Raw genomic sequence first — 21440 nt, forward strand, 5'->3', positions numbered from 1 at the left:
ACACTTAATTAAAAGTCAAAATTCTGCATTCAAAATGTTACTTAGTTACTTAGAACAAAAGTAGTGGTGACAAAATGTACTTAAATATCCAAGTATTACACAGTCTTGTATTCTATTGTATTGTATATTGTTATAATGTGATATTATTTTATAAGCTAATCATACTGTATGTTTGTAAAATCTCAATCTGCAAAATAGCTAGTAACTACAGCTGTCAGATCAACATACTGGAGTAAAAAGTACAGGAATTCCCTCTGAAATATAGCATAATAGTAGCATAAAACATTTTATAGAGATACAATACAAGTACTTCAAAATCATACTTACATACCGTACTTGAGTAAATGTACTTATTTTCCACCTGGCTGTGCCAAAACCTATAGTTTCAAGGTCTTTTGGTATATAAGCGTTGAGTTTAAATGTTACATTTTCTTATATGAATGTGTTTAATCAAATTACTACACTGTAAATTTAGATCCAGGTTTAGGCACAGAAAGATAACATATTTCATTTAGTGTCAGAGACCTGTTGTGAATGTCTTTCATGGACTGTATTCTTTACAGATGAATGCTGGAGATGGAAGCTGAGCTTTAGAAATAAATGCTGGCTGACTTCAACTCTATAGACTGGTACAGTTACTCTGTTATTTATCGGAGTGTTCTCTGGTGGCTTCAATTTCTTTCTTCATATTTACTCACATCACCAGTGTCAAATTAGGGCCTTCTCTGTACTCTTTGCTTCTGCCTGTACAAAGCTTGTCAAAAGAGCGTTCATGAGGTCAGTTATGGTTGCTTGGAAGAACTGAAAAAAATTACAGATTTACAGAATTACAGAAATTATTTTGATGTAAAATCATAGATATTTTAAAGAAGTGCAATTCTTTACAATGTAAAGTTTTTTTTGTTGAGAAAGTTGTGTTTTATGGCCTTGTTTTCATGCTTGTCTTTGTCTTTTCCTCTCTTCCTTTTTTTCTCCCTCCTTTGTGTTGAGTCTGTGCTGGTTTGTGTAACATAACAGTGCTGATACCCTAACCCTAATTCAGGACTCTCTTGATTTACAGTATTTAATTTAATGGCTATTTTATAAGGACAAGCACAGAGCATCAACCTCTGGAACTTAGCACAGCATTTAAGGCCTAAGTTAGTTTGAACTGCCAGTCCATTTAAGGGCTTTTCTACAAATACATGTACTTTAACAGAAAAGAACATACAGACAACGCAAAGCACAAATGGTAATACAAGAAAAATCACACGTGATAATAGTTCCCTATCTGGAAGGTGGGGGTCCTTAAGGGGTCTCAAGATTATTGTAGGGGTAGAAAAAAATAATACAACAATAATAACGCATATTGTTTCTTTTTCTTCAATCTTTGTTGGGGTTTTTTTTTGGGGGGGGGTTGTCTTTTTGGGGGTTTTTTTGTCCCTGTGTATAGTTTTCCTCAGGCCTTAAAATAATTATTCAAATGAAACAGTCTGAGACAAGAAATTCAGTTGAGGTCGTCACAACTCATAGATGAGGAGTCCAGAGTAGACACAAGCAAAAAAAAAGACCTGTTTAAGAACTGTTTCAACTTGAGTTTCTATTGGAAAGGTTTAATATTAACATATCATAAAGTGATCAACACGCAACATGTCTAGTTTAGAAAAAAAAAAAAATCTTTAGCAAGTTCTACTTACCACCTTTTTCCAGAGCTTTCATCCACATCTAAAATATTTTATTTTTCTTGAGTATTATTACTTTCGGTCTCAAATTTCATTCACTGATTTTTATCATCTTAAGAGGCATGATTATTATAGAAGGTAAGCAAGAAGTTGCACCTTGAAGAGATCTTCAAGAGATGTATTTTTCAAAGCAGCATCCTGGCTACAACTGCTAATAATAATGATGATAACTGGAAGATACACAGATGCTCAAAGGAATGATAGAGGATCAGTTTGAACTTCATATCTGTCTGGTAGATGGACGGTGATCTTTATAAAAAAAAAAATCTGATAGCTCTGTTTTTTAAATTATGACTCTTTCCTTCTGTAAAATATATCCAACACTATAGCTATAGATATATATATATATAACCATATATAATGAAATAAATGATGTGCACAGACTTAGCTTTAGTTGTGCAGTATACTTCATACACTCCTGTGCAGACCTGTGATGTGTCATTGTGTTCATGCACCAAAGCCCTGTGCTGTAACACACAACACTGCCATCTAGTGGAAGCTTAGAGAATCTGATGTGGTAACATACACACACACACACACACACAAACACACACTCTGGTGACAGTATAACCATCCTTTTCAGGAGATTTTGTCCCTGGGAGCCATACAGCCTGCTAATGTTAGGACAATGGTTCTCAAAGTGGGGTCTGGGGACCTGCAGGGGGGTTCTTGAGGAGGATTCCACAGGGTCTTCTGCAAAATGACAAAATAGGCAATTTCATGATCATTTAATTCATTATAGTAGTGTTAGAGAAACCTTATTACAATATGCAGGCTTTTACATTCTCTAATTGTCATCATCAAGTGTGGACACATTTGTTATTCAGTGTAAGGATTCCTGTATGGGTCTGTGGGGCGAAATATCACGGGAGGTCCAGGGATGTAATGTTTAGATGTCTCTTTGCAAATGTTTCAGAAATCTTAATGCTACAGCAGCCAGTTAGAGCATCACTCCAAAAAAACCATCAATATTGCTGTGCTATAGAACATAAATGCCACGCAAATATGCAAAGCTGCATTTTTAATTGCTGTGTGTGTGTGTGTGTGTGTGTGTGTGTGTGTGTGTGTGTGTGTGTGTGTGTGTGTGTGTGTGTGTGTGTGTGTGCATAGTGTATAGTGCTTTCTGAACTGTATGCTTTCTGAATTGTGACTAACAGGGAGTGTGTAGGGGCTGGAGTTAATGAGGTTGGGTGAGCGATGGGGGGGCCCGGCGCTGGTCTTCAGGGGCTGATAGGGCCCATTGGTTCTTCTCTCTCACAGCAAGAAGGAGAGAAACACAGAGAGGAAAAAACACACAGAGAATTTTATTTGAATCCAAATCTGATTTATTTGTATGATAGAACTGAAGATGCAGAGACAAAGCAATATGGTATAATTTGAGTCCATTAATATCAAGGAAGAAGCACACAAGAGGGCTGAAAGAACAAGAGTGGACGAGAGCGTCAGGAATCTAAGTTAGTAGAATAGAAGACAGAAGAAACTGAGGTGGAAAAAACAGAAAAGTGTCTGTCTGAAATCTCAGTATTCCTCCATCAGCTGTAGAGTGAGCGAGTGATTTGGGGACTCGTGCACAAATGCAGATTTACTGCATAACTTCTGCAGTCTCTGAGAGAGTAAGTAAGGTCTGGTGCTGTATATCATTCTAGTGTTCAACCCCTAGGTGAACAATGGTAATGTAGATTTTGGATGAACACAAAATGTATGCGGTGTATTTACTTTCTTATTGTAATTTTTTGCCATCATGCCAGCAATGTAAAAATATGTGTATAAAGATTTTTTTTTTTAAAAGTTAAAAAATAGTTTATTGGGTGATAAAACTGTCATAGAACACATCACATCTGTGATTTTAGACTTGACTCTTCTGAATCTGCATTTGAATTTCTGTATATTTATTACAAAATGATCACATGGAGCCATAAAACCATGCAAGAGCTTTAAAACTCTTACATAATCATGCAGCATCAGCAGTGTAGAACACATCTTTATATAAACATCTCACATATACATAGTTTCATTATTTTTCAAAAGCTAATTAATTTCCTAACGCAGCTGGGCACTGTAGTTTTTAGCAAACGTTACTCAAACTGGAGGAAATAGTGCATTTGTCGGGGACTATTTTCAGCAGCGGATTAATCTAGATTCGGTGTTCTAGTGAGTATTTCTAGTAGCAGGATGGTGTGTTTGTGTGTGTGGGATTGAGTCCAAATAAACTACAGTGTGTGTGTTCATGGTAATGAAGGAACAGCGTGGTTCATTGATGTGTTTTTAATAGTTTTTGGACAACAATAACACAGGAATAAGATACACACAATATTTGTTAGTACATGGGTTCATTGTTGGTTTGGATGCACATGAGATTTGCTGATGAGAAGAAAAACATAGGATTTTTTGTCCTTTCTTTTCTTATCATTATCTATACTACTAATGTGCACCTCATAAGTAACTATAATGAATTATATTATCTTTATACTGGTTTATTGTGTATTTCTTAACTGTTAGAGTGACAAACTTTACAGAATGAGTCTAAATCAGGCATCATTGCAGGTTTACATTGTGTCTTTATATTGATATTCACAGCATTGGTGATGATTGATTATTTTAACATGAATCCGCCTTTATTGACTGATAACTCTCACAAGCAGTTTGGGTTTCATCAAAGTGAAATCGACACCCGCTCTCACGTCCTGCTCTTACTATCTCGTTCCTCTCCTCCTCCCTCTACTTCATCTCTCCCTCTCTCGTGCCGTGATATTTCTCTTCTATTTAAAGGCCACTAAAGATCAAGCTTTAGAAAGACATTTCAATTTACTTACTGGCCTTTGGAAAGCACCTCCGGTTAGATTTGGATGCTGTGGTACAGTTAATGGTGTATATCTGTTAAATGGCAAGCGTGAGCCGCAGCATCGATCACGTCTGAGAGAGAAGATGGCAGTAGATATAACAGCAGGTACAGAACATTATCCCTCTGTCAAGGAGAATGGAGACTTCTAGTGGATGTGGATTATCTGTTTTAGTGCAAGCATCTTGTCCCGTGACCCCTTAAAACAAAAAAAAAAAGGTTTCCTACTCCCAACTCTCCTACATGGGGGATGCATGTACAGAACAGCCAACTGTGACTCTTTCCTTAGATTAATCATCAGAGAAAGCCTGCAGGCTGCAAGCATCAATTATTTTAGAGGAAAAGGGCTTTACAGTAAAGATTATAAAAGCATGAGAATATCTTAGCATACTAGAAATCAGCATTTTTCTCCCTGCTTAAATGCTTTTGCTACCCTCAGGTGTGCTGACCCCTCGGTTGACAAGCAACATGTTAATGGATACGCAGCAGAACAGGCGGCAGTTCCTGAGTCACTTTCACTTTCCATATTTATGGAGGCTGGCAGTGGCCTGAGGGAGGAAACATTGAGGTTTCCAGAGGCCACAGCGAGATACTGCAGCTACACCACAACAACTTCCTTCCCTTGTTTTCAGTCATTTGTATCCACATTTTCATTATCGTGCGGTCGTGTTTATGCTTATGCAGTTTTCTTAAGATTTGTGCAGCATATTTCAAACTACCTTCACCCATTCATTCATTTAGTTGACAGTGGTTATTCCTTCCGTTGATTTAGACTGATATTTAAATAAAAAATGTGTTTCAGATCTCTGAAACAACATTTAATTCCAACTGGTCTGCTGTTGTGCTCTCCCTGGGTTATAAAAGCAAACCTGTGCCAGTCACAGCTTTGCAGGCAGGATTGAGAATGTAGACTTCATCCTCCTGTGCCAGAGCCGGAAAAATAGCCAGCAGAGAAACGGTGACAAGCGCCATGAGAGCGACGCAGCTGTACAGGTTGCCGTTATGTCGACCTACAGAAATAGCTAATTCGTAAATGAACATATTTCTTATATCATCATGAAAAATATGAACTGTTCCATGCATCCACTGCCACAGTTTTTGTGTCAACTGTGAATGAAGATGACAGGACGGAAACTTCGGTAACACTTCCTATGAAGCCCATGTCTATAATGCATTATAAACATACTTATAATAATCCTTTTTTGCAAGGATCACAGTGTATTATAATTCTCATAGTTGTAATACATTATAATTACTTTATAATGCATTATAATCACTGTTATAATGCATAATGTGATTATAAGTTATTCTAAGTGGTCATTGGTCATTGTTTGCTTCAAGTTAAGTAAAGCAGGTCAGTGAATGTAGTGAAGGGGGGCTCCCACAGTGGGTCTCAAACCCCGGTTTCCCAGGCCACAGACAACTGCACTAACCACTCAACCAACAGCTTGTCCCGCTAGCCAAGAGCCAGCGAGTCAAATCATCCATGGTCGTTACTCTCTAGAGGGCACGGACCTGCACCGTGACATTACCGTCTCCTTCGGGAAGCGCATCCCTGCGCTTCAGCCTACCAGCTCCCTCACACGGTGTCAGGCTCCTCATTCACTTCCATTCATTTTAATACTTGGTAGACTGGTAGGCTCCACAAGCGCAGAGGCATGAGGGAGCTGGTAGGCTGAAGCGTGGGAACGCACTTCCTGAAGAAGGGGATAATGTCACAGTGTTTTCACTATAATTCCATCCATCCAAGTAACACAGTGACAGAATGTATGACTATTTACTTTCTGTATTTAAACATCCAAAAGCAACAATCTTATCAGATGGGGGACCTTGGGACAAAATCTTATCAAGTGGGGGTTTGTGGTCTAATTTGTGTCAGTTTAGGAGTCCTTGATGTTAAAGAGTTTTCTCTAGAGAGTAACTACCACAGATGATTTGACTCTTGGCTAGCGGGATGAGCTGCTGGTTGAGTGGTTGGTGTAGTTGTCTGAGGTCTGAGAGACGGGGTCATGTCCTGGTGTCCCAACTGTACTGTGCTACATTTACTGTCCCGCTACACTTTACTTAAAGCAAACAGTGAGCACTTATAGTGACTCATAACCAGCTTGTAATGTATTATATCTGCCTGTACCTCAGGAACTGTCAAATTGGCTTCAGTCATCTTATTTTTTTCCCGCAAAGACCCGCCCTACTCTGCCTGTTTCATATCTCATGTCAAACTCAATCTGAGATGAAACTATCCCATTTGTTCCTTTTCTGCAAAACACTTACTGAGTGGCATCGCACACACAGTTCAGACAAAGCGCAACCCCTGGAGGGGTGGCACTGCTCACCCACTCATGTCTGCTCTGCACCCATGGGTGTCTGGGCAGCACTTGCCCTCACCCTTCAGAGACCCGTCGCTGTCATCCAGCACAGTGAATAACTCCGAGGAAAAAAAAAGAAAGAACATGGCCTCCAGAAAATGCAGGTGTGTGTATGTGTGTGTGTGTGTGTGTGTGTGTGTTGGTGTCTATTTTACAAGCGACCACATCTGTTTTCTTTGATCTCTCTATCTTCCTCTCTCCTCTGTCTCACACACACATGCTAGTGAGCAAGAGGATCCAATCAAGGGCGCTCCAGCTAAAGAGGGGAGGGTGGTGATGGGGTGGGGGGGTCGGGGGGGGGAGCGTGGGGTGTAAGGGGTGTAATTTCAGTTTCATATGTTTCCCCCCCGACTTGACAATACTTGAAAAACAATGAGAGTGACCCAGTTGCAGGATTCCAATTAGTATTAGATATGCAACAGTTGAGATTAGAATGCGCCTCTTCCCTCGGTGGGAGGGGGGAGAGAGGGGTGGTGGGGGTGGGGGGGGGGGTGTGTGGTGGTGGTGGGGGGCGCTCGCTGCTCTGATTACCAGCCCGAGCCCAAGTGTCGGGTCGTGATAAAGACTTGCGTGTGTGTATGTGTGTGGGTGTCTGTGTGTGTGTTGCAAGAAAAGGGGGAGGGTGTGTGGAGAGATAAGGCATCGGGGGGACACAGCTGAGCATTGGTACACTACCTTACCTACACACACTCACACACACACACACACACACACACACACAGATCTCAGTCTGTCCCGTCTGTCCGCCGAGGGAATATTTATTTCTAAAATAGCTTGACTCCTCCCCGACGGGAGTGGAGGTTATTTTAATCAGTGGAGAGGGAATAGAAGAAGATAGGGTGCTGCTGTGTGTGTGTGTGTGTGTGTGTGTGTGTGTGGGTAGGGGGACTTTCTGAATTGGGTAAAGCGAGCATAGTTTGCTTTTTTTTTTTTTAGCTGGGACGTTCTTAGAAATGAGAGACAGACTGTCTGTGTGACCTTGTTGTGTGGTTGGTGTTTGGTTGTAGGATTTAACAGAATGCAGTTGTGAAGGTCAAAACAAATGTTTTTGGATCGGAAGATTATTTCATTAAGTGGTCATTGTTTCCCCCAGAATTGTTCTTTTTGCCAAAGTGGAAAAGCCCCTTAAACTGCATTCAGATGGTCATGTGACAGTGCTACTGCTATCACTACATTTGATCTCCAGCTTTCATAAGTGGACATATGTTGTTATCATTTTAAAGATTAGGGCTGGATATGAAAAGGCAATACCTTTAGGGTACCAACTTAAATGTGTCTGTAACACAAAGTCAACCTTTAATATTCTCAAGTACCAAAATTTGTCATTGAATGCTTGGTCAAATTTGTAATATTGTTCAGTGATTCTTTGATCGATGGTTCCAGACTTAGATAAAAATTATGCAAATATCAGACTATTTTATTTAGGCAAAGTTACACAGTTGCCTGAAATAGGACAATGTGTAACATTTGGCTTCTTTTTCTAAATGAAAAAAAGTTTATTTGGTCATTTTAGCATCTGTACAAAAACTCATATCAAACAATACCCACCCAGAGTAAAGATGTGATCATATCATCATAACATATAAACTCTATCCAGGTCAGAATCACCTGCCAACAGCAGCAAACTCAAGCAGTTTGTTAAGGGATCTAATCAGGAAACAGGCTCAAATGAAACTGGTAAGAAAAAGAAGCTCATCCTGTTATTGGTGATCTGTTTAACAGGCTGAGATCTATTTTCAGCTGGCAGACTCTGTCAGGTTGGATAGTGGATGATACCCCTGCCTGTAGCATCACTGTCTTTCACACAAACACCAATGACAGGTGAGGATTGGTAGAAGAGCCTCCCCAGCTACTGTTATAAAGTATCACAAAAGCATGCAACTATCATTTCTTGCATCATTAGCTGAGCTGTATCACAATTTCCACTATGCTGTCAAAAGAAGGTTGGTTGTACCTGAATTTTTATCAGCTTTTCTTGTAAACTTGTCCTAAAGACTAAATCTGATCCATCATCATTGGCCTCATGTATTTGTCTAATCTCACTTCATGTAATTGGTCCACAGCATTACAGCGCAAAGAGTTGGCTCATGTCTTCCTCAAACTTTTTTCCACTCATCAGGCTCATTGCAGTGAGCTGACTGCAGCTCAGGCCCTGGATCATGTTACTCACTGAGTCTTATGACAGCACATCCAACCCAACAATGACAGTTTAGGGTCACACTGTTTGTCTATGTTCCTCTTTTATAAGTCCATAACTTGGCCTGAACCCCTCCAGCCCCAAAGCAATCAGATTAGGCTATCATGCCATCCTTAGACCCTCAAACTCCGCAACAAATCTATATGTTCAATTGGAAGTGTCACCGGCCGGTCTTAGCAGCGACTAAGCTCTCTGAACGCGAGCCGGAGCGACGTCTCAAAAGGGAGCCCTTCAGATGGCTCCAGCTGTTAATATACGCCTGCTTCCCCCGATGAGATTCTGAGAGGATAAATAGAGATGGGGAGGATTAGTTAGCGGGGCTACGAGGACAGGATCCAAATTAGCGCCAGCCTCAATCACCCGGCCCGAAAACCCCCCTGTCCGTTCACGCGGCTCGCTCGTACGGTTTGGTTTTCTTGCACTGTCGTTTATGTTCAAGGCTGATTGGCAAGGAAATTCTGATGCAGCGACATGGTCAATTTGGCTGCTAATTCGCGCTCAGAAAACCCCAATGACAGACCCCCTCCCCTCCCTTCACCACTGCACCCCTGTATGCCTCTGTCAGATTACAGCCTAGTCCTCATCTGAACTTCTCATTTACATCTAAAGTAATCATTTTATCTACTTGTGCCTATAGAGTCATCGAGTCATTTCAGGGTGGCGTGCATGCAGTTTAATGTAAATACTCGGATTTGTGCTTTTGTGCTGCTCCCCTGTTGAATATTTGAACAATGCTGTAGAGTGTGTAATGTTAGTAGTGTTCTAGCTGTGATAGAGCCTGTAGTTTCAAATACTTACAGCAGTTTGCATCAATATCGGCGAATTTTGGGAGACTGTAATAACTAGTTCCAGTACAGGAAGAAGCTGTTCTGAGTGAGTGTGACAAATTGTTTAGCATTTTGATTGAATGCTATTCATGCTTTTTTTTTTGTTGATTTTCATCAGTCACAAATCAGACTTGATACCTTAAAGCCTCAGTATGCCTCCAGCGAACAAGGTCAGACTATGTGTTGTCCAACCATGTTGAAACGTTTGCACTGGAAGGTAAAGAGCCTGCTGTCAAAGCCTCCTTCCTGACCTCTCTCCAAGAACTCTGTGTCTTTGTAGTGAAGACACAGTGAATTGTATGAATGAGGATAACGGCATCTGTTTTTAGACCCTTTAAAGGCATTCACAGTCTTTTTTTATACTACCACTAGGGGGTGCGAAAGTCAGAAATTTTCAAATAATTTCTCCTATTTAGCCCTTTGAACCTGATTTTTTATGGTATGTTGAAAATGTGCGGAGATATAGGCAACTGTCCCAGAACATGTAATAACAGTAAATGGAATGCCTACAAGACATGTAATGCCATATGTCTGTAAATAAAGGGAGTGGAAACTGAGCCAATCAGCCAAAGGTTAAAGGTTAAGGAATGTGAGAGTATAAAAATTACACAAATTTCAGCTGCTTATGCCTCAGGCAGGCAATGACTACAACTCCCAAAACAAACTGTGTCCAATATAAAAAGCCTTGTTACATGTGCTAGCAGACACAGAACAGCCAAGTGTAACTTTTTCATCCTGTTCTTAAATACTGAATTCAGTTTTTAGCCGTGTTACTTACAGATTCTGTCTTCTTTTTATGCTTCAGTCGTTTTTACAGCAAACACTTCCTTTTCCATCCTGATGTTCATCATCAGAAAATAAAGTGAAACTCACAGACAAAACAAATGACACAACAACAAGAACAAAAAAGAATCATGACCACACACTTCTGTCTCACTTCTTTGTTGTTTTTGTCTATCTCAGCACGGTCCTGTGTTCCTCGCCGTGAACTGAAAATGGTATTTGGGAGACAAACAACTTCATTCCGCCGTGCATCAGTAATTAGCTGTGGAATTAGCGGGCTTGACGTGCCTCCACAGATCAGCCGGCCCTCCAGGGAGGCCTGCGGGTCCAGGCAAGCCGCATTTCCAATTATTGTGTTGAATTGCTAATTTAGTTATTGTGCCTGCCGTAATTGTGATGGGTATTGGGTGTGCAATTCAATTTGTTTTAAATATTTGTGGGCCGGCGGATTGGTAATGGAGCTGACCTATCTGCAGGCCCAGTGTGAGAGTTAGGAGGCAAAGAAAAAAAAAAAAAACAAAAGGAAGGGACTACAAAGATGTTGTAGTCCCCCATCACACACACACACACACACACACACACACACACACACACACACACACACAGTGACACACACTCTCTCAATCTCACTCTCCCTCTCGCTCATCATCTTAGTATGATCTGCCTCATCCCTTCTAAGACTGTTGAAGTTAAAAAGCCTGAAATTTAGAAAAATAGCACTTTGATCATCTTCAGGGTGTGAGGCACAGAGCATTAGACGGGGAGAACACTGAGGGCTTTGGTTTGATGAGGAGTGTTGCGTGAGGCGTCGCCTTTCTCTGCTGAAATATTAGAGTGTTGCCGCTGGTGAACGTAGCACCTTTCCTGGCCGGATTAGGAAACATTTTTTGGTAGAACACTCAAGAGTCTTCCCAGCAGCATAGGGAATAGTCTGTAGACGTGGGATTACTCTGTAGAATGTGTCAGGTAGAGTGAGACTGAGATTCTGTTAGTGATTATAGATCAGGAGGTGTCAGATAGCAGAGAAATACACCAAATGGAGAGTGATCAGATGTTAGTTAGTTTAACGGTTAGTGAGTAACCAATAAAATATTAAACTGCTTCAGTATTGTTGCTATGGTTACTTGTAATATAAACATTGCAACTATATTTGAGGTGTCCTGACCACACCAACGTTTTTGCATGTTTTAGCACATTTACTCCAAATAACATCCTTTACTGTGACCATTTTCCAAAGCATACCATACTGTTTCATCTTTTCAAATGTGTTCCTTCCATCCAGGTAGCCGTTGTCTTCTTTTCATTTCAGCACACTATTACACTGCAGAGACATGAAACTTGCTTGATTTAACTGACTCATCACAGACAGCATACTTGCTTAAATTTTGAGGGGTTTAAAATACACATAAAATGCTGTAAATGACCTAAAACACAGTAATGGTGGAGCAAAATGCTAACTGCATGACACTAAAAAATCAATTTGAGAGTTTTCTGAAAAACTTAATCTAGGGTGACAAACCTCCAAAGCTTAAGTGTACCTCATGTTCATGCACGCACTATAGATGTTTTCATCAGGATGGGGGACAATTATTTCAGCACTTAGCACACCTACCAAGCATACCTTTCAACACCATGGACAGCGCCTCAGCAGACCAAAAATTATGTTCTGTCTCCCAAAATCCACCAAGGTATTTGTCAGTGTGCACAAGTGCAGGCTGCCGGCTAAATAGCCGTCTGTGACACATTCTCTGCCAGCTTTTTTTTTTTTTTTTTTTAAACAAAACAAGGTACAAATTTCTTTGCAGCCTATAAATAACTTTGTAGGCCATAACATAATAACTTTAACTCACATCTTCACAAGGCTATGCCAGAAGCTTTTGTTTTTGTAATAATGAGTTGGACAGAACATGATAAATGTCTATTCAAGCACTGAAAACAAGTATATTATAATTATTATTTTAATTGTCAATTGACAATTTGGTAGTGAATGTTGAAAACCGGGACATTTTAGTGTTTTACAGATATTTGTCGGGACAATCCTGGACAATCCTGGACAAACCGGGACATCTGGTCACCATAACCCCAATGTCCATCCTCTGAACCTGAGCTCTCACAGACTTTAGTCATACCCACCGTTGCCTGGTCACCATCACGTTATGTCTACAACACCACTGGGCCATTGGGACAGTTGTTTTTGTGTCTTTTTTTTTCCTTTTGGTTTGTTTTTTGACAACATTCTAATAAATTCATAAAATACCACATATCAGATTTTGTCAGGGATAGAATAATAAAGTCCTGATGTTAAACTTTAATTGTTTTCATGGATATTAATTCAAGTTCCTGAACCTGTAACCTAATTTTATTTTTTCAACAGTCATCTTTGCAATATACTGTATGTCTAGTGTTTGCTGCATTACATAGTATGCAGGAGATAGAGGATAAAGGCATATGTAAGGGATAATCAACTTGTAGGTGTGTGTTAAACGGTTTTATTACACGATGTGGAGGCGAAGTGCCTTAAAACCGTTTAACACACACCTACAAGTTGATTAACCTGTTTATATCATGGTCATTTGCCAACATTGCAAAATAAAAGCATTCATTTGGTAGAGAAAGTCTCTCAGTATATTATCTGCCCATTTCATTGCCTTTTTTTGTATGAATCTCATCCTTCTCTTCCTCCATCATTTTAAGATCTTCAGGGGTCTGTTCCTAGTGCCATTTTTTGTTTGGTTTCTTGGTTTTCTTTCCATTCTTCAAAATTTCATAACGAGTAAGCTTTGACAGCTGTGCTATCTAATGTTGCTATGGTTACAGGTTGTGTAGCAGATTAATTTAGAACGGTGATTAAACGTAAACTTTCCCTTTAGTTTATCTGAGCTGATCACTTTTATTATTAATCACACATCAAACCCTAAAATGAGAATCCTCACACTGTTGATGGTCGCTTTTTTTCCATCTAAAAGGATGAAAATCAACTTTTGCCTGTCTGACGAATTATTCTATATGCCCAAACAAATCAGGCTCTCTAGAAGAGCATATAAGCCTCATCAGGCTTGATGAATTGTAGATTTGCAGAGCTCTGTATACTTGCAGATTCCCCAGAAATGTGTCAGTTAGATTCACGAGTCTCCAAGTGGAGTCAGCCAAGGATGCATGAGTGGCGTTTTGACTTAAATGTCACTAGTTTAAGTCCCAGGAAAGTGACTGACTTTGACCCCTTCAGTCCTTCCTACACTATAATCTCTGTTCATGTGTCCAGAGGCACTTGAAAACAGCTGCTGGTTGGATAACATTAGATGTACATATTTACTAAAGAATGATCAGAGGACGTTTTCTGCAGAGCAGCATTTACAATCCTGTTATTTTACACTATGCAAAATTCACAGTGTGATATCTTCCCACTAATTTCATGGATGTCACCAATTATTGTGATGGACAAGCCCACACCTGCCTGCAACAAGGAACCAGTTATGTAGCTAACATTAAAATCAGCAGGCCTCTCTGTGGTCTGTATACAAGGTTCTTTAATCACATTGTGAGTCAGCTTTTGCAGCATTACATATTATTAAGATTCTCCTTCTTTCCTTTCACAGACTCTCAGAGTGTCATTTTCTATTATTAACAGATATTGAGAGAATATTCCGAAGTCCTCACTGTGGAAAGAAAGAGTTGTTTGTGTGTAGAAGTGTTTGCTGAGGACAGATTTGAATTTCACAACAGTTTCGAGAGCTCATTGTGAAAGGTGATTGCTCAGTGTGTGTGTATGTGTGTGTGTATGCGTGTGTGTGTGTATGGTGTCCCTGCTTTCATCTTGATGGTACAGAGCATGTGTTTTTCTGTCCTCCTGTCACCCTGAGGTCAATATGAAAGACTCAGGGCTGAATGGGATCTCTCTAGGTCTTTGAAATCTCTTGTCCGGCCTCTATGGAAATACTGCAAGTACACACACACACACACACAGACTGTCATGCATGCAGGCACTCACTTATACCGAGCGCATAAGTACAAAAGGTGCATGTGGAGAAACTCATTCACACAAACACACACACACATACAGATGAAGTGAAAACAGCCATTTACACCTGGTGGGTGTTTGATCATCAATTAAACTGCATCTCTCTCTCAGGCTATTTAGTCTCCAAGGTGTTCGGCTCTGCCTCCTCAATCAATCCACATCATCATCCAACAACCAAATTGGCACATTGTTATTGTGTGTGTGTTAGTGCGACGTGACACACTCATACTGTAAGTTTCCTAGATAACAATGTCTAAATAAAAGGCACAATTAAGAAAAGAATTTATAAATATTTAGCCTTCTGCTCTGCCATTAAGGTTATGGTAATTTAAATGTTTTACCTTCTTGTAATTGTCTATGAAGGAAAATTGCATTTACAAGCAGAAGTTATTATTATAGTGATCCCTAATAAATTATGCCGTAAGGATTTTTTAAATAATTGTCATTAGTAGAAATTACGTTATAATGTTACTTGTGTTAAAGTAAAAATGTGTTTAAGTTTAGTTTAAAAGCAACCCCAGCCTGTAAATAGGTGTGTCAATAGGTTTTAAAAAATGGCCATTGGTCATTTTACCATTGTTCTCTCTTTCATATTGTGAAAAGAAGATTGTTTTGAGGCTGTTTTCAGACCAACTTTAACCCTGCCAGAAAAGTCACAGACATCTCATTCAGAAGCCTGTGTCAGAGGTCTATAAACCTGCAGTGTTTTGGTGTCTGATAAGCCTCCAAATTCATGGGTCTCTTACTCAAACTGGACTTCCTAGACCATATTTGATTTCTCACCGGTACCTAAAACAACACATACCCACCAACCAGTCCCTTGTGTTGTTTAAATGTCCGGGCTGTTTTTAGTCTGAAGATCAGACCCAAGACTAATAGAAAATCTAAAGCTAAATAATATACTGTAGATATGGGTGGTGTTTGTGCTACCAGTTCATCTGGTGAAAACCCATGTTTAAAAGAAAGGTCCAGCATGTATAGAAAATAACAGAAATTTTTTTTAAAAAGTTTGAAAAACAATGCACAGGCTATAGAATGAGCATTTTTCTAAGTCTGTGTTGAGACTTACCCATGATTAGTGACAGATTTTGAATTGGTCTCCAAGAGGTCACCAGTAAAATCTAATTCAAACACTGTGTTTCAGTAAAAAAGCTTACCTGCAGTCAGGCCTGTTGTCAACACATTTGTGTTGCTTTCATCAAAAGCCTTTTTTCATGCTTTATTATAGCATACATTAAAGCAAACCCTCACCATCATGTCATCTGCAAACATTCTTTCAATGCTGCACAACAGTTGCACAAAATGTTTTGGAATTGAATTTAGAAGTAAATGTGGCAAACCCGGTAAATGTATTTATTTGGACAATAACATAGGTTTTGCGATTAAATTTAATTATAACATCTTTATTTGGGGGTTACCATGACAACCTACTTCAGTTTCCTCCAAGCTCGAAAACAAATGTTAGGCATTAGGAATCCTTCTGCTGTTGCCCCTGACCAACACAAAGGCAAACCTGGAGTAGATCCCTGGGTGCCACACTAGCAACAGAAGAATCCCCACCACCATGCTTATATTCTTCAGTTAGTTACAGTTATGTTTACATTCAATTTACAACTGGTTTCTCAGCAAAAAGTGTGTGTATCCTTGAGTCTTGAGTCATAACGAATAAGTCATCATAAAACATTTGCAAAGGTCTTCATCTTCCCTGCTTTGCTATGTTTCCACCACCAACTGTCAATCACTGGAACATCCTGAAACTGTCAGCAGGAATATGTATCATGTCGCCACATGCATGGTATGTATGTGTGCATGGGATGTGAACAAAAAGGGGGGGCCCCACATCAAAACATTGCTCCAGAGGGCCACTAGTGGTGAAAAACCCTGCAGGGTGTCTTTAAGACACAGATGCCAAGGAGTGTGAGGACAGACAGAAAGCAGAGGGGGTTCATGGGAGATGTGGTCTTAATATTAAGATAAAAATAAATGATAGAACAGCACAGTCTCTCTGTAGTCATATGATCACATCAAAATGCCATCATGCAACAAACACTTCTGAAGGCAAACTGTAATAGCAACCTAACAAATTAGCACATGCTCATAAATGTGTTCACATGTACTCATATACACACGGAAATACATACAAACACAAAGTAAAGATCACAAGTACCAGTATCTTATCATAACCAACCAATGCCATTATCTTGATGATATGGAAATGTTTATGATTCTGTTTGTTAAGACAAACATGAAACTGATGGCAATCAGGCCAGTTTCCCCCCCCCCCAAGGTCTTGGAAAAAAAGGAGACTGAAGAAGCAGTAATGGAGGTGGAAGAATGATTGGAAGACCACTGCAACAAAAACAGAGAAATTATAGACGACGAAGAGGAGAGGTGTGAGAGTTTGAAATGTTAAAGAGACAGGGGAGGAGGAGAAGAAGAGAGAGCCTGGCAGCAGAGGCAAATGAAATCAATTTGAGGAGTGTTGAAGTAATTGGTTTCTAAACAGAATAGTGTCCTGGATGCCGGCTACCTCTTTCTATTCGGCCTCAGATGGAGAATAAGTCCACCTCTCGCTGGAATGACAACATCAACACCTTGTTTCTCATTCAGAGTATTACAAAGGTATGTGTGAGTGTGTAGGTGTGTGTTTCGTGCAAAGAAAACTGCTTTAAAATGCCATAATCAAAGAGGCACCATATCAACAATTGCAGCATGTTAGGTTGAATAATTCAAAAATCCACCAGTGTACCCTTTTAGCTCGTGCTATGTAAAACTGGAGCAGAAAGGCCTTTTATACTCAATAATAGGGGCAGAAATGTAATCAAACCAATGTGATTGCCCTGTGATTCGCGCCAAAATGCATCTAATCTCACATTAAGATACATTAATCTGCTTTATAATTGACATTTTAAAAATAGCACTTATGAAATTAGCAGAGAAAAGGGGAGAAAAGGCTTGTATGGTCAATTACAACTAACACTTGGGCTTGGCACAGGAGCCATTGGACACAAGCCATAAGTATTTAAATTACACAGAACCAGAGGGCCTGATTACAGCAATGCTGAATTTAGAAGCAGTAATTGTAGTCGCAGGCTCACAATGATGCTATTCACAGCCTCTTGTTAGAGGGAAGAGGGCTTTCCTGACTCGTGTAAAAGGCTGGGATTTAAATTATGAAATGGTGTTCAGGTGTCATTTTGATTAGAGTGGCACAGGACATGTATCACTCCCATATTGAAGTCCACTTTATAAGTGAGCCCATGAAAAAACAGATTTTACTAATATGGATTCAGAAAAGCTGTCACCAGATCTTCATGATCTTGTGAGATATAGAAACATTTTATGAATTTAAAGTAACAAGAAATATTAAAACATGAACCTTACCTTAACACACTTAATTTACCATTAACCTCAAATAAATAAGATTCTAAAACTAAAAATTTCCAACAATCTGTACACAATACAAATTCATTGTGGTGTTAACAAAATAAAGCCATCACTTTTGTTTGCGATATGAACATTTCTTGTAAAAAAAAATGTGTCAACATGAGCTAAGAGAACATGTTGGTCAATCACAGCTGTATGAACGTATGTAAGAGACAAAAACATCAGATCTGTGTGGAGCGATGAGCAGCCTGTAACATTCTTCAAATTCATACATGAAAAACCAGAAATGCCATATTTCCATCATGTTTTCCACACCATGTTCATATGTTTGATGTTTGACTGGTGCTTTTTTTTTAATGATGTGGTCTTCCTCTGCAATAGTTTAATGGCACCAACTGGAGAATTAGTGCCACCCACTGTTTATCTTTAACAAACTCCTAATATTCACACAACCGTAGTAGATGGAATTACACATTCATTTGCATTTTCTTTTACTGATTTTCTGGAAATTCATTTGAAATTTGTACTAAATCTGGATGGAAATTTACTGACTGAAAGTTGCTTTTAGCAGTGTAGCTCCTATCACTAGTGATTGACAGCACCATTATCAGCTCAGCCGTGATATACAGTATGATACTTCCTGATTAAAAGCTTACTTCAGGACCACAAGAGTCACAGAAACTACTACTATCATGATAGAGCTTGCATAGGCTTAGTTTTATACTGAACTGATTCAACCAGTAACATACTGTACTGAAGTTACTACTGAGCTGAGGACAGTCAGAATCACCACCAAATGTCATAGCTTTAGGACCAGTGATGTGTTCACTTACTGATGTGTCTTTAGATGGTGATGCAGTAGCCTACTGTAAAAAAAAAAACAAAAAAAAAAAACACATAGTCAGTGATGACTACGTCTTTGAACTGAACTGAAATCAGGGAAGTGATTCATAATTTCAAACTCTAGCAGCAAATGTTAAGTGTTATGGATGTTATCATTGACAGTGCAGTAAAGCATCTGAAACAACATTTAGGAATTAATAAAAAATGAAAAAAAAAAAGTTTATCAGTCCTGCAGAGCACATTCTCTTTCAGTGCAGGAAGTAGTTTGTCCTTTGTAACAAAGCAGAGAGTAAGGGTGTGGAGGTGCGGGTGGTGGACAGTCATGTAGTGCATCCAACTTTCATGTATCAGACTACAATTTGTGTCTTGTCAATCTAACAATTGATCTTTGGCCCTAACCCTAACCCTAGTTTATAGTAGAAAAAAATGATTTTTTTAAAAACATTAGAAAACATTGTCTTTGAATGTAATCCTGGGTATTTTCAGTAATGTCCAATATCAACATTCTGCCTGGTGATAAGCTTATGGCCAACACATCTATTCATAACTTGGAACCTATGTGACACATTGCAGCCTTCAAAAGCAGAAAGCATTTAAAAAATTTCAATTTGTCTATGTGGAAACCTTTATTATATCAGAGATGGATGAGGCCTACAAAAACACTCCCAACATCACCCCAAAAGTGTCATAAAAAACCTACACTCATAATTCTGTAACCACACAAAACAGACACTTTGTCGTCAGAGCCTGGCAGCCCGTGGCCAGGAAGCAGTTAATACAGAGGCCTCAGCTACAAAGGCAGACCACGAAATGTCACAAATCAAAAACTCAAAGTTTCACAGCCACTGAGGGGAAAAATACCACACCACAGCCACACCACGATATTGCCTTTTGGTCTCGACTTGATAGGGGCAAAATGCATATTCATGAAGTAAGCAACTTGTGATCCCAAACAAAGTAAAGCCCTGGCTTAGGGAGATTGGGCCCGCCGTTAATGACTTCTTCGTTTTAAGCCCGCATAAGAAAGCCCCCCGATTTCCCCGCGCTTGTAGTCCATGAGAATATTTAATACCGTTATTAATCATTTTTAATCCGTTTGCTTTTAATTAAGAAACAGCATGTTGCTGTCCTATCAGCCTGTGCCAGCGCACAGATTAATTGTAGCTTAAGATAGCCGGCCGTGATTGGTGTAATGTATTAGCTAACAAGACGCCCGGCTTCTAAAGATACTTGTACACTACCTTGGGAACTTGGCACCACTCCAGGGCCTCTCTCTCCCTCCCTCTCTCCCTCACTCACTCTCTCTTCCTCCTCTATCTCTCGTCCCGTGTGTCTTTCCTGTTTGATGCTGCAGTCAGGCGTCTTTGGGAAACCTTCTCTCTCATCTCGGCATGCCGCTGTGTTTGTAGCACCGTTACTCTGATGGCAGGCCAGGCTATCCCTGATGAGGGAACATGGTAGAAAGGAGTCTTTCATTCTGTCCCTGGCCAGGGGCGATACACTGTAACCTATAGCCCCTGGCGCCAGGCATGGACTCATTTCCAGACTGGTTCAATTTGACTCACTTGGCCCCAGGTCTGGATTAGGATGTCAGGGAATTGTGGCTTTATGGTTACATCCTCATTAGGTTGTTGTTGTTTCGTTGAACCCTCCTGTTTTTTGGAGGGAGGGAGGCGCTTCACAAGTAAGATTGGGATTGCACTAGGACGGGCACAAGAGGGAACAATGGCACCTGACGTGATGCCAGAGGGAATGTTGTCAGCAACGGCTCGTCCTTTCAGTGCCAACCTGCTCAATGTCTCCTGTCCTTAAATGAAATGCATGCAGAGAGGGGCTGACCCAGTCAAATGTGACTGAACAGCAGAAGGTACTCAACTCTGATTCCATGCTGGGGGAGAGGTTTACATGGACTCTAAGCTTAACACACTGCCACTGTTCTCTTACAGCTGGTGAATAGAGGTTAAAGTGATAGACATTAGGATCATAAACACATCACATGCACACATTTGCTCGCTGGATCTGGTGGATCTACCTCGAATTCTTAGACAGGAGAAAAGCCTTCTGATGGTGCATAGAGATTCAATTTTCACCTCAGTTTCTATCATTTTTCCACCTTTATTTGCACAAATTTGAAATTTGTGGCTGTGTGTACTTTGTGCCATTTTTTTATATTTTCCACCATTTTTTCTGTCTTGTGTCTATCTTCATGAAGTGGAGTCAAACAGCCTTGAGATAAGCACAATTTTTCTTTGCTCAAGTTGAAACATTTTCATATCGTCTAGACGCGTTTGCTTCAATTTGCACGGCCAAGAGCCACCTCTAAAATTAGCTTTGCCCTCACTCTGAACACACCTTTAGTCATCCCTCTGTGGTCCAATTATTCATGCACAACAGTGTGTTCAACTTCTTTCTTCTTTTTATTCAGTGTTAAGGAAATCCTTGGTTTCATCTTTAGTAAT

At 39.9% G+C, this 21440-nt stretch overlaps 1 long non-coding RNA gene across 2 annotated transcripts in view; it reads left to right on the forward strand.

Moving 5' to 3' along the window:
* The window catches only part of LOC137185598 (uncharacterized), a 77786-nt gene that overhangs the window by 23663 nt on the left and 32683 nt on the right, over positions 1-21440 (forward strand). Inside the window, exon 2 of one of the 2 annotated variants that reach the window (XR_010928890.1) lies at positions 12745-13364. The exons of the other annotated variant lie outside the window; for it this stretch is intronic. This is a non-coding gene — a long non-coding RNA (uncharacterized lncRNA). Of the gene's footprint in view, positions 1-12744; positions 13365-21440 lie in introns of those variants that run through there. 2 annotated transcript variants of the gene reach the window in all.

This window comes from Thunnus thynnus, chromosome 7, assembly GCF_963924715.1.
Source record: "Thunnus thynnus chromosome 7, fThuThy2.1, whole genome shotgun sequence".
Lineage (NCBI taxonomy): Eukaryota > Metazoa > Chordata > Actinopteri > Scombriformes > Scombridae > Thunnus > Thunnus thynnus.